Here is a 14,017-nt window from a genome sequence, read left to right as displayed (position 1 = left end):
GTTCTCCAGCTATAAAGAAAACGTGATTTTTAAATTATTATTATTATTTATAAGGAGAACTACGAGTGTCTAACTGGACCCCTATAGTCAAATCAGTAGGTGTAGTTGAAAAAACAGAAGATTTTTAGAAAGGCATTCTCAGGAACTGGGCACAAATTCAAAATTGCTTGGCTGAAGATGAGACACTGCCAAAGACACTTGCAAGAGCTGTGCTATACTTGTCATGCAACCACACACTGCAAAATGCTAGCCAGGAGACATGTGCCCTAGGGAGGTACCAGGCAGCCCTCCTGTTGCCCCAGGTCCTCCAGCCCTGCAGGCACAGGCTGGAAACGACTCCAAACCCCAAAGCAGTGGGAAGGTCCACAAGCACTGCCTTCCCCAAGGGAGTGTGGTTGTTAAATGGGTCCCTTACCTGTTGAAAGATGGCAAAACCACCCACAGGAAGAGCTGAAAACATCAGTCAAACAGTGTTGCTCGCTAATCTAGCAGACTCGGATCTGCAGAGATGGAGATTTTACTGATGTCTGACTAAGTGCTGAAATAAAATGTAATTCCAATTTGTTAAAAAGCAGCCACAATAAGTGTTACACATCCTTTTGCTTGCTTTGCCTGAAAGACTTCTATGGAATCCCTGGACAAGGATATTTGTCAGGCAGCCCCCATGTCTGGGTACACATCTGCACTGCCCTGCAGCAGTCCCCAAGAGATGGTTAGTAACTGATATTACCACAGTTGGAGTCTTTTGTCATTTTAGGGACTGGATTACTAAAACCTGCTATAAATGTCCATTAGATTACTGACTCTGAATAAGGAGGATAATACTATTGTATAACAAAAATATGACTCAACTTGTAATTTCTTTGATAGATGCAGTATAAGACATTAATTTTAATGTATTATTTGGAATCAGGCTTCCTTGAAGATGCTACATACTGATTTCCCATGAGCCACAACCAAACAAATAACCCAAGTGATTAATACCTCTTAGATTTAAGTGTACTGGAAGCAGTGACAGGATGCGTTCCACCAGAATCCCTGCATAACATGCATGCTTTCTGAATCAGTAAGACTTCTTTCTGTCCTCTATAGAGTTAATAAAGTTTTTTTTGTTGGTTTTTTTTTTTTTTCTTTTTGCTTTTGGGTGGTTTTTTGTTTGGTTGGTTGTCGTTTTGTTGTTTTTTTTTTTGAATGAAAATACACTGCCAATGCAAACTTGGTGCTTTGTCAGTCAGCAATAGGCTGCAGTCCTGAGCGGGACAAATAAATACTTGAAAATAGTACATTTAAACCAAAGATTCCTACAGAATGAAATCATCAGTTATGAATTCTGGATGCAAAATAGGAGAACACTGAGGTCACTAGAAGTGGAGTGATGGAGATTAAATACAGATCGAGACGAGTGAATTGCATATCAGGGTAAGCAGAATTAAAATAGAACATCCAGAAGAAGCAACGTAAGAATAGATCATAAACATGTAATTAGTATCCTAAAGATGGGAAGCCAAACAGTGTGTTAGTTGTGTAATAATTATAAACTGATAAAGAGCATGTGAAGATAGCAGGTTGATAGTGCTGGATGATGAAAAAGAAAAACGAAACAAAACAACATAGGACAGAGAAAAACACGGTAAAGACAACATCAGCAACATCTGACAGAAACTCCTGCCTCTAATAAATTTAACATTCCAAGCTTTCTTCATTCTTTTATCATTTTACATTTTCTCAAATTCATTATATCATGCATGTATCATCCTTTACTCTAGCAATGAACGAAGATGATCACACCTTGGATAATAACCAGTACAGATGACTGTTGCTTTTTATCACCCCCTTGTTTCCCCCCCCCACAAAAAGATCCACAACATACCTAATTTTTTCACTGACAGAAAAGTACCTATGCATGAACTTTGACCATTCAGCTAAGTTAGACTGCATGCTGTCATTGCTAACTGCATTCAGCACTGACATCCAGCCGTTCATGTTATAAGGAATTTAAACACACCAACACTGCTCTCACCACTGCCATCCCTTAGAAGTTTAGCTCCCTCAAACTGTTAATTGTATCAGACCACTAAAAATGCTGAAGACACAACACAAGACCGGCCAATGGCATAGGAACAGGACAAGCATCCTGCCTGAGAGGCAGATAGCTGTTGGATCAGTTTAGCTGTGTCAGGAAAGCACATTTGAGAAGCCTGAGCATTTTCCTCGAGAGTCAAAGATCTGTCAATGATACCGTCATAAACAGGAAAACAATTAGAGGCAGAGCATCTTCCTTACTGAAATGAACAGGATATTTGATATTATCACTCGAGTAGGTCTCTATACGCAAGAAATCGTTGTCAAAAAGAGCTCTTCTGGCAGACTCTGAAACATCATCCATTTATATGCTATGATATGAAAGCCATTGGACCAAGTCTTGGGTGCATTCCTGGTGAGTGTGTCACAAATGAAGCTAAAGCGAGCTACAGTGCCCTCACCCTTCCCACACTAAACCTGGCCATCACCTGCTACACCCTGGGCTGTGCCGAAGGGCACCAACACTCACCTGAAGCTCTTAGCAGATGGCAGCTCTGGAAACACAGGACCCTCAGTACCTCTGTTTTTCAGATAGTCATCCAAGAAGTTTATATCAGTATCCCATAGGACTTACTTGAAATCTGGCAAATCTTGTAGCCTCCCCCGGAAGAGAATTGAATTAATTACATTTGAAGTGGCCAACAGACTTTCCTTTAGGTGCTTTTTCCCCCAGCCAGGATCAGCTGACAGCAACTTCTCTTCCAAGCTTGAAAGCAAGTTTCTCCTCAGGCCTCTGTAATGCTATCATGCACAGTCACTGAGGGACTGGGTTTTTGACAGACTCCTGCAACAAGCAGTCAGTCTCTGTTTGCTTTCTTCATAGCCATGAGCTTTCAGCGTTCACTGAGAACCCAAAGAACTCCATGAGTGTTTCCTGCAGAGAGCGACAGGTATCCACCTGGGTAATACATTTGTGCTCTTGCATTGTTGCCCATTTTATAGTAAAACTCTTGTGCATGTCTGTATATCTGCATGGGGCTGAGCAGGCGGTGAACATGAAAGAATCCAGGGTCCTCCTAAAGAGACTTATGACAGACAGTGCGTTTCTGGCAAATGAACATCTGAAGAACAGTAAAAACACTTTGATACTACCCAAAATAGCTTGAAGTCTGTCTGTAGAAGTATCAATAACTTTGAGAAAAAAAAAATCTGGAATGTAAAAGCTGCTGACAGAACTGTTGGTGCTGTGCAGAATCTGACAAGAAGCCATTGCCAACCCGGGGCTCAGGAGAAGTGAACAAAATCCTGCACCCAACCTCCAGGCACCCAGGGCAAACCTGTTCCTCCTCTGCTCCTCCCCTTTGGCCGGCTCCATGCACACTGAAAACCAGGAGACACATAGGCAGCCAAAACTGCCATCAGTGATAAAACCTAAGAGATTCAGCATCCACTTTACACTGACTTTAATGGATGAGAAAACAAAAGTCTAGTGTCCCTTAAGGACAAAGCATGTGTTTTTCTCAAATTTGAGACTGAAAACACGTAGAATGGAATATTTTTGCAAAAGTACCACACTTCTCTGAAAATACTTTCACTTCTGAAACACCAAAGGAAAAGTTTATTTCATCCTTCTGGTCAAAGAGGAAAAAAAGAGAACAGTCCAGCTGAAACATTTCTTGCATTACAAATATTAAAAATATAAGATAACTTTATTTTCCCCAATGTTAATAAGGAAGTAGGTCCAATTCTTCCTTTGTAGGTTATTCTTTTATCATTTTTATGGGGAAAGCGTAAAGGCATTGTGGTAGAAAACAAAAATAAGAAGAATAAAAGCAAAATGGTAATTTTATGCTATTATCATAAAATAGTAAGAAATAGATTCAAGCAAATCTTTGCTGTTAAAGACCACCAGGAAAAGAAATATTCCATCCAATTGTATAATATCAAGTCATCTCTTAAGATTCATAAATTAACTCAATATGTTCGTTCTCTCAGTATGAATCTATTCTGTTGCTGCTTCTTAATAACTGCTATAATAAATATACTGAATTTAACTAAGTTTCAGCTACAAAATATGATCTACTACATATATATATATAATCATTTTTACACTTCCAAGTTTTTAGATTACTCAAAATATTTGCTCTGCATGGAAATGAAATACATTGAAGAGCAGATTGGACATCATTTCTGATGTGCTGGCTAATACTTTAGCCTTAATGGCTCATTAGTGTATTTGCTTACACTTATGATGTTTGATTTTATTTTGGCTCATCATTAAAATGAAGCACAGATCTTTGTTCTACAGTCTGAGTTACAGTCAGTTCTACAGCTGAGTCAGTTCTACAGCTGAGTTACATGACAATCTTCTGTTAAGCATGCTCACTGCAAGAAAATTCAGGAAGCAAACATTTGCCCATCCTAGGAGAGCAGAGAAAGAGGAAGAGAAGAGGCTACTTTTGTTTGTCAGCATTCCTACAGCAGACCTACACCATTGAATCATTTCAGTTTTGCGTGTGCCTCCAATATAAATCTGCAATACTATAGCCTTCACATTTATTGTGGTCATTCTCTCTATGATGTTTAAAGACCTCATGACAATACTGAAAGAAACCAATGGAAATTGGTTTCTGAAAGCATTTCTAAAAGTATAACCATTGATTCATCAATATTCAGCAATACTGAAATAAAAAAAAAAGGATCACAGGGACTTCATCCAAACATTACTATCATCAACTCTTTTAAAATGTTCTTCATCAATAAATAAAATATAAGTCAAGTCTCCTCTGCCACAATTCGAAGCAACTGAGAAAAAAGCACCACATGAAAAATTTGCTACAAATCTTGGAACAGGTATTAGAATCTCTAATTTACAGGTAAGGAAACGATGCACAGATGTTATACCCAGATGGGAACATGTACTTAACTGAGAATAAACATCCAGAATTAGCACGCTCACCTATGAATAGAGATATTGCAGAGCTGCACTCAGCCCACATCTGTGTAATTGCATCAAACCGATACCGCAGGTAACTGGGTTGTTGCTAGGATTCCTGGGCATCACTCTCTGAATTAGCTCCACACTAATTCAAGCCAACAATTTGATTTAAGATGTTTTCAGAGAGGACTTGTTTGTCCTATTTGAACAGAAGCATTTTTAGCTCACAAACATGCTCAAGTGGGCATTTCTGGCTACATGTATTCTTATTTCTGCCTGTGCTGGTCTCAAATCGTGATTCCAGTGGATAAATGCCTCCTGTTCGCAATACTGCAGCTGAGGAGGATGCTGAAGGAAGGCAGTAGAGTTGTCTCACTGAGTAGTCCAGGCAGATTATAAATCTGTGGCACTGGCAATGGTAACATCACAAACGTTAACAAACGAAACAAAGAACCTGGAGCACAATTCAGTGCTTTGAAAGATTTCCACCCATGTAACTGTGAGAAAAGCCTGCCTTGACTCGTGTCAGCAAAGTCATATAGCACAAGTTGCTGCTAATAAGTCAAGTGAGGAGATTTGTAATTTATTCTGTGGTTATCCCCAAAGACACTGCTTATGCCAATGAAAGAATATTGTCTGCGAAACAGCCTTCTGCATCCTTCTGATGCCATCAGTTGCACATCAGTGTCTACTGTTTGCCAAAGACAAAAAGTAATAACATCCAAACATTAAGTGTATATTGGCAGATAAGGAAGAAGAAGACACAAACATCAACACGAGTTGTATAAAGTTGGCAATACCAACTTGGTGAGGAAGTGCGGTGTTTACCTGCCTTGATATTTTTGTTGGATAAAGTGGTAATCAAGCAGAGTGCTTGCCCACATATTAAACTCCTATTTTGCTTTGACATATAAACTCCAACATTCAACACAAGTGCTATTTTCCTTGTTCTTTTCTTCTTTAACAATAAAGCATCTGCCATTCTGCACAGTGCTCGAGGTCCATGAGAGCTACTATGCACACCACATCTCTGTTTGTTCCTTTCACAATAATTCAAAGAGGAAAAAGATATTTCTCTTTATACACATAGCTTCTTATTGCATACAGGTTCTTCCAGAGTACAGATCATCTAACATTTTAAAATTTAAGCAAGGATTTTCATAATCTTTATGCTCCCACTCTCCATGATATTAAACAAAGTCTTGTTTTATATAGACTTTTCTTTCTACATTAGTAATATCCAGAGACCTTCACATGCCTTGTTAACGTTTTCTCATATTTCCAAAAATAGAGTAAACTATTATGCTTTGGCAGAAGGACTCTGTCATGCACACTCAGAAAACTTCTGCTTAAAAGACAAATGTATCTGCAAAGCATTTGACAGTGGTGATGCTCCAATTTATTGTATGCTGCCTGACTGCAAATAAGTCTTAATCTTTAATTAATGATTATTTAAAAGATTCTAAGATGTAGGTAACAAATTCATTACTCTAGGTTTCTACCTTGCTGTGGATTAACAAGAGACTTTCCGGACATTTTCGTTTTCTCCTTGTCTTCTGATGTTTTCTTTTTCTGTTAATATTGCTTCCTCTTTTTCAAGCTGGATCTTTAGAAAGTTTCTATTTTAATATGCTTTTTATCTGTATTATCACTCCACCATTTCTGACCATGACTTTTTCCTTTCTGCTCTCCTGTGATCTCCTGACTTGCAATGCTAACAACAGGATTTGACAAGTGCAAGTCCTTTTTCCCTCCATTAGCTAAGTACTCTTGTTGAATTCTGTTATTCATCTCCCTAGCACAATATTCTTTCTGTCACTTGGAAACTAATTAGTTCAACATAATCAAACAGTTCCTGTCTAGTAAACACCTAAGTTTCATAAGAGAATTTGTATCATAAATCATTGGTCACTATTGATCTGTAATTTTTATATAGATCAAGTGCTTTAGGTTGACCTCTGACACTCATCCTTGTCTGAGGCAGTAAAATTACACAACTTGTACAAAAACTTGATGCAACTTAAATTACTTATCCATGTCCTGGGAATTTTAGTGCTTCTTTTATGATAGATTTTTTTCTGTAGATATTTTTAAGTATAACGCTGATAAAAGAATTTTTTTTTTCAACAAGACATATAAAAGAATAAAACAGCTATAACAATAAACTCATGGGTATCAACTAGTCATAACAATAAGAATTCAACAATGCACAACAACTTAATACTTAAGCAAAAGATGTTTTACTTCAGGCAGATCTACACACCTGTTTTTTGTTTTTTGTTTTTTGTTTTTGCTGACATACTGCTTACATATTTATGAAAACATTGTATTTGCAGCAACATTAATGCAGATAGGCTGTGAAATATGGTACCCTAATTCCAAAGCTAGTTTTTAAACAGAGGCTAATTAATTGGTTATCACTGAATGTTGAGATTCTGTGTCAAAAAACACTGCAAAAGTTGACAAAAAAGAGCTTACAGCAAATAGCCTGGGAATAAAAAAGGATATTCTTCTTCAGTTCCCTGCTAATAAAAGCATTAACTTTAGAGCACATATGAAAGGCAGCGAGGACCTCCTGCTGCCTCTGATATAGTGTTGGTGTTAAATGGACAATTTCCTCATATGTGGCAATTTGCTAGTGTTACAACCCATACCCAAATGTCTTGAGGCACTGAAGTGCCAGTCAGGAGAGCAGGACCAGCATTAACATATGATTATGAAAGACACAGCAGAAGGAAAAGGGAAAACAAAACAAAACAAAAACCACCGCTGAACGAATGCTTCAGTGAAAGACTCTTTATAGAAATGGTTTGAGAGGCATAATCTGAAATTTCATGTTCTCAGATGCATAATGCAATGCACTCTTCTATGAAATATTAAGCCAAGGCAGTAACCCCTCATTTTCTTATGACCATTTCTCTGAGATAATAAATTGCTATATCCATCTAGAATTAAAGGCAGGCTCTAGCAGAACTAAATAATCTCATTATGAAAGGAGAAGCCTGTGGTAACAGAACCCAAAAAAGTTTGTAAGACGAGGGGTTGGGCTCAGTCACTAACATGTAAGAGTTCATGAATAATTCAAAATATCCTGTGCTTGCCTTACTGAGGAAAGTACCAGAGGACAGCAAGATCAGCTGTCTTCTCTGTTCATTATTTATCATATTCTAATGCCTGATAACTGTTTCCCTTTCTCTTTAAATGCACAACTGCAAGATGCCAAATGGTCTATCCCACTTGAATACACTCTAGAATTTCAAGAAGTTCTGTAGAATTTCAAGTTCAAAATCTCTTAAGGAGGATAGACGTCTTACATCATCAACCAGCACTATTAAAAATAGCATCTCATACTAACAAAAGGGAGAGGAGGAACACTGCTAAAACTTTTCAGATGAGTATCTAAGCCTTTTGGTCTAGAGTATACTCTAGGTAGAATTTCTGTACTTCATAGCATTCACAACTCGACTATAAATAAGTTGATTCCTTCATGAAAAACACCTAATGAAGTTCCAAAGCTCAGAACTTTCAAATACTCAGAAAGTAATTGGGGAAAGCAATGAAAAATGCAATAAAACAATAAAAGGACTGGTAAAAACAGATGCAGTAATAACAACTATGTTGAAACTACTAGGGGCTTGTTTCTTTGCCTTTTGTATTACCACTTTCTATTTAAGCTAATAGATTTCAAGTTCATGAAATATTTCTTCTGTTTAGGAGCCAAACAGATCATAATATGCTTAAAGAAAGTACTTGAAGTTAATATATAAATTTTATTCTGTGGGGGAAAAAAAAGGAAATTGCTATGTAACTTCCTTAAGACTTCATAAATGTTTAGAGTAAATTCTTATTCATTGCTGAAGGAGTGGACAGAGGCATCTTTCGAGCAAGTCACGTGGCCTTATTTAATTACAAATCTTGAGAGCTTACAGCCTCTGCACCATCAGGCAGGATTTTGCGAATATATGAAGTCAGTTGGGTCATCGAGCAAAATCCCCTTTAATTTAACTTAATAAAACAGTCAATAATGGCCATGGTACCCTCATACAGAGCCAGTCAGGAAGACTACAGGCCAAAGCAAGGCTGAAAAAAGTGCAGCACTCTGTATACTTTCATGGCTTCTCAGTTCTGGGTGATGGTATCTGAATTTCTGGAGTTGTCAGCGCTGGTCTCTTACTTGAGCACAGATGTAACAAGATATCAGCTTGATCAGCTGATATCAGTTGATCAGCTGTACAGTATACTGGTCTTTAATGATCAATTACATTGTCTGCTAAAACTGTTTCATCAGGTCACATCCCTTCCAGACACTGCTTTTCTTCATGGGAGATGCATACTGGGAGTTTTGTGGCACAACAGCCCAAAGCATATTCCAGGTCTCAGAAAGCTAATACATTTTAGTGCTTGATAATGCTCCATCGTTCACAAGAACAGATACATCCACATACCCACATACCCAACAGTTGATATACCATTCAAAGAGTAAATGTCTTTCCTCCGCACTTTCTAAAGCAAATGTCAGGTGGCTTTCACTGTAGTCTGAAGCCTACCACTTCAGTACACAAACCCAACCTGCACATCTCTTCTAATATTCCTATTAATTCTTAAACACAAATCCCTTTGGATGAAGCTAAATAAAGCCATAAGAACCATGGGCACAGGCATACTCCACCAAGATCACTAGTAACAACAGCCTGTTAGCTCAAATGTTGGTGTGTTTTCAAGGCAGACACGCAATGCAGATAGCATCCAGCTCTCATACATCCCCAGCATCACGTATATATTTGTCATGAGAGAGGAGAACATAAAAATATCTGGGCTCCCCCCACTACCCTCTCTACTTCCTAAAGTGGGAGTTCAGAGGAATCACTTCTTCTGCATTAAGTATTAGCACACAGAAAAGGCAAAAATTTATGCTCTGAGGAATTTGGCAAATGAGCAGTAAATATTTACCAGCTGCTAAGATCAGCTGGCTGCTTTGAATTTAATCTAAGTATAATTAAACAAACAAACAAACAAGATATCAGGATTCCATTTCACAGTATGGAATAATACCATTCAAACATTCTTTTACTTTAAAGTTGTACCAGCATTAGTGGCCATCAATGCAAATTTTATCTGTCACTGCTACATAATTATTAGTTTTTGGATAGCTAACCACTACAATCGAGATAGCTTCATAAGTCATTACTAGATATTTGTATGAATGCCATCTGAGAAACGTTTTTTAAGAAGTTCACTGTCATAACAGAAAAACAGTTTGTAAAAGCAGGCTTGCCTCCACAGCGATCATGGTTTTGTTTAAACGAATATCAATCCATTCTATTTTCTTAATTAAATTTGCACATTTCTGTCTTTCTTTATTAAATCCGAATTTTGCTCAACATGGTTTCTGTAAGAAATAAAGAAATAAAGTCTTTATTCTTTTTGGTTATTGTTGTGTTGTTTTTTTTTTAACATTTGAAATATCAATGCCACATCTCGGTTTCAGAGTTTTCAGACTGTAAGTCACACAACAATGAAAGCAACAGGTAGGTTTGAGCTTTCAACAAAAAACAATCTTTTCCAAATTCATCCAGGCACTAAAGTTAAATAGATGCTAGTAAAAGCAAAGGAAAGTAAGGTGCACTAATCCTTCCTCCTCTCAGTACCTATGGTTTTGTTGTCCTGTCATGTCACCATCTGTCCTGAAAGAGAGAATAGTGGGGAGGGGGTGGAAAGAAAAGTCACCAGGCCTCATCAGGACAGCTGGTAAAACAAAACTAACAAACAATTCCCATCCACCTTAGGTTAATTTTATAAGAGACACCTGATATGTTTTACTGAAATCTGAGTCTGTTAAAAGGATAAAAATTAAAATACCTTTTCACAGCTGAAGGACATAACTAGAACATCTATTAAATAGAACTGGTACATATGTTATGTGTAGAATTATAGATGTTATACGCTGCAGTACAGGATAAGAAAAGCCAATTAAATTCCATGGCAGCTATGTTCCCAGCCCAATTCCCCATCACCTCTACAATGTCACAGCACAAAATCATCAGTGCTTCTTTTTGTTTGGTTTGGTGGCTCAAATATTTCATCCTTGCACATAAAATCTTACACTACTGTTCCCTAACAGGCAAGGGAGGTCCAAAAGGAGGAAAATAAATTATTAGACAAAAAAAAAAAATACAGTGTCAAATACAGTGTCACCCACTATGCATCTTTTGCTCAGTAATTCCTGCTGTGTTTAGGGGAGGGTGGGACTATGCTGAATGGAGGTACCCAGTTTGGTAGATGGCTAATTAGCTCAGGGGTGCCAACATTTCAGGATCCAATTCAGCTTTTAAATTTATCTCATCTCATCTCTTGAAAATATTCAAAAGCCATCTGGATACAGCCCTGAGCAGCCTTCTCCAGTCAACCTTCCTTGAGCTTCCCTGACCAGATGGTCTGCAGAGGTTCCATGCTACACCAACTATTTTGTGATCCTGTGATTCAGGAACTAAGAAGTCACTCCTGAGAAGGAATTAAACGTGCTGCTGCCAGGGCACACCAGCTTGCTTCTCAACAACCTGGCTCCTTGCTGGGGTGGTCACTGCTCTGCCTCCCCACCAGCACTGATACCACACTCAGCTCTCAGCTCAACTTTCCTTTGCAGTAGCCAGCCCTTCCTGCTCCCCAGCAATACCAGAATATAGATAAATTAATTACCGGTAGGAAAAAAAATGAAGAAAACTCACTGGCACATTACTACCAAATGTCAAAAGGACAAACTAGTAAATATTTCTATTACCTATGCTGAAACAATTTAATATAGATACAGTGAAAAAAAATCCTACCTTCAAATACAGTAGAAATTCCTGATGTATGGTTTTATGAAATAAGGATTATATGATTCCAGCCTTCAATATAATAAAATCTAAATACATAGAGGACTAGAATGTACTGGATTTATCGGACAATTCTATAGGGAATGCAAATAGTGAATATTATGTTTTTAAAAATGCTTGGGTTGTTTTGTCCTGGAGGAGTCCAAAATACCCTAAGGGCTATAAACACATTAAGCAAAAGTGTAAAACAGACATTTCTTAGCTAGAGAGGTTTAGTTAAGGTGCAGTCAGCCAGCAACACAGCAAGGGAAGAAAAAAATCTGCTTAAAAACATCAGGACAATCTCCCATTTTAACAAAAGGCTGCCTTTGATCCTTAGAGCCTAAGAACTGAAGAAAAAAAAGAAGTATTTTTTCATTAGAAAAAGATGGGAAAAATGTTCTGAAGTTCTTCCAGAGTAAACTCCACAGTTCTCAGTGAATTTAATTCCTTGGGAATATATATCAAGTTCACTCTGCTGGAACTGGTAGAGAGAAAAGGAAAAGAAGATATTCCCACAAGCTTCAAAACGAAAGTATTTGTTCTTACCTACATTGTACTGAGATGTGCTCAAAATGAAGCAACCATGAGGAAAATGATGGTACTATTGAGCTTCAGCTCAGTTTCTAAAATTTTTTGTTCCGTAAATTTAACTGAAAAGTCAATTAGGAAGAATAATGGGCTCCTGAAATTATTAGAGATAGTTTTGGTTCTATTTTGTAAGTGTTCAGAAAATCGAGGGGAAGAGAGGAGTGTGCATTTTTAAGATGTAGCATTCTATAATGCCTTGATGCCCTCATGACCTGCTCCAGGCATACACACCTTGCAGAATTAATAACAAAGAAAGGATCCCTGTGTTTCTCTCCAAAACATCACTTATGGCTCTCACTTGAATTTCTTTGTTTTAAAACTATCTGCTTAAGATCAGTTATTTAAATACACATTCAAGCACCTGAGCAACCAAGAAGCAGTTTTCTGAGCTATTTATCTATTGCAGTGTCAGTGCAGAGCCAAGTTAGGGAAGGCTATACAGAGAAGAGCTAACATTTCAGGTGAGAACAAAAAGAATCAGGGAAGGCAAATCTTTCTCAGCCTGTTTCTGTAACCATAAGTTCACCTGACAGCCTGGGCTCTGGGATGATCCATCCAAAATAGGATTGTGCAACCAGCCACTTCAGAGTTGAAAAAGCTTGTAATTACTTTCATGTTATTTTTCTGTTTTGTCACTAAGACAGCATTGTGCATGCTCCTGAAAGCCAGTTATACAGTCTTCCTGACATAAGCAGGTATCTTCACATTTCCTACTCATGGATCCTTGCATAGCCTCATTTGCATTCACAGAAGGGTCTGATCTGCAAATATTCCAGAGTCAGAGAGCCTCAGTGGGAAAAGAAGCAGCTCCGGTTAATCTGGTACAGACACTGTGCAACAGTGCTGCAACAGAACAATTTCACTGCTCTCAGCTTTCCTGATCATGTACATCCCAGCTACCACCTCTCATGTCTTCTGATCTCAGGCAGCAAAAGGCATCTTTATATCAATAAAAAGGAATGATTTTCATTTCCAGGCTGAATGGATTTGAAGACTTGTAAAGTTTCTAGTTAGAGGTCATTTTTGAAAAGACCAAACTATTGCACCTCTCATGAGCTGTTTCAATTTATTACTAAAGTAACTAACATACATATAAGATACCAGTGCATCACTTGAGATACCATGGATAATTCCCACACAGCACCTTTAAGCAATGCAATTCCCTAAATTCATAACAACAGAAAATTTTCAAATCACAGTTAAACTTGCAATTTCCACCTAGCAGAAGCTCTGATTGCACTCACATCAATGAAGGCTAAACATGGTCCCCAGCTTTAAAATAATTATGACTGGTAATTTTAGTAATTTTATTAAAACAGGAAATTTGAGTGGAAGGTTTCTGCAAAGACATCTGCCTGAAAAAGTTATCACAGAAGTGAAAAGTAAGCACTACTGAACAACGCAAAATTTCAAATAAAGATTATCCCCATACCCAAATCACACATAGACAGTTAAGAAGAATCCTAACAGACTGGTGAGAGAGTTTTATTCTCAACTAATCCTAAATACATCTCTTCTGTTACTTGCATAGATATGTCTATGTTGATTCCACAGACTCAAAATTTATACCCATTAAAGAACATCATACAAGGTTTGTTCCATAAAGAGGCAT

Source organism: Lagopus leucura, unplaced genomic scaffold (assembly GCF_019238085.1).
Source record: "Lagopus leucura isolate 7727_CA_CO unplaced genomic scaffold, USGS_WTPT01 Super-Scaffold_100159, whole genome shotgun sequence".
NCBI lineage: Eukaryota > Metazoa > Chordata > Aves > Galliformes > Phasianidae > Lagopus > Lagopus leucura.
The sequence above is the reverse complement of the archived record's forward strand: the minus strand, read 5'-3'. Positions refer to the sequence as shown.